The following is a 272-nucleotide window of genomic DNA, read 5'->3' as shown; positions in this document are numbered from 1 at the left end:
CAAATTTTATAAGACTTATTGGTGGAAAATTATTTAAAATCATATATATAAAAGTAAGGTTCCACTCTCTTTATTGTTCCATTTTTTATTTATTTTTTAAAATATAATATTTATTTTTAACCAAAAAAACACATTTAATCATATACATTAATTCATACTTTAAATTCACACTTTACTACTAAAATGAAACTGAAAATTATATAAATTTCCAAAGACTATTGGTTTTCTTTATTGAATTCCAATTAAACACACTATAAATTATAATTATAACT

This window comes from Capsella rubella, unplaced genomic scaffold, assembly GCF_000375325.1.
Source record: "Capsella rubella cultivar Monte Gargano unplaced genomic scaffold, Caprub1_0 scaffold_2, whole genome shotgun sequence".
In the NCBI taxonomy this organism is placed as follows: domain Eukaryota; kingdom Viridiplantae; phylum Streptophyta; class Magnoliopsida; order Brassicales; family Brassicaceae; genus Capsella; species Capsella rubella.
The sequence above is the reverse complement of the archived record's forward strand: the minus strand, read 5'-3'. Positions refer to the sequence as shown.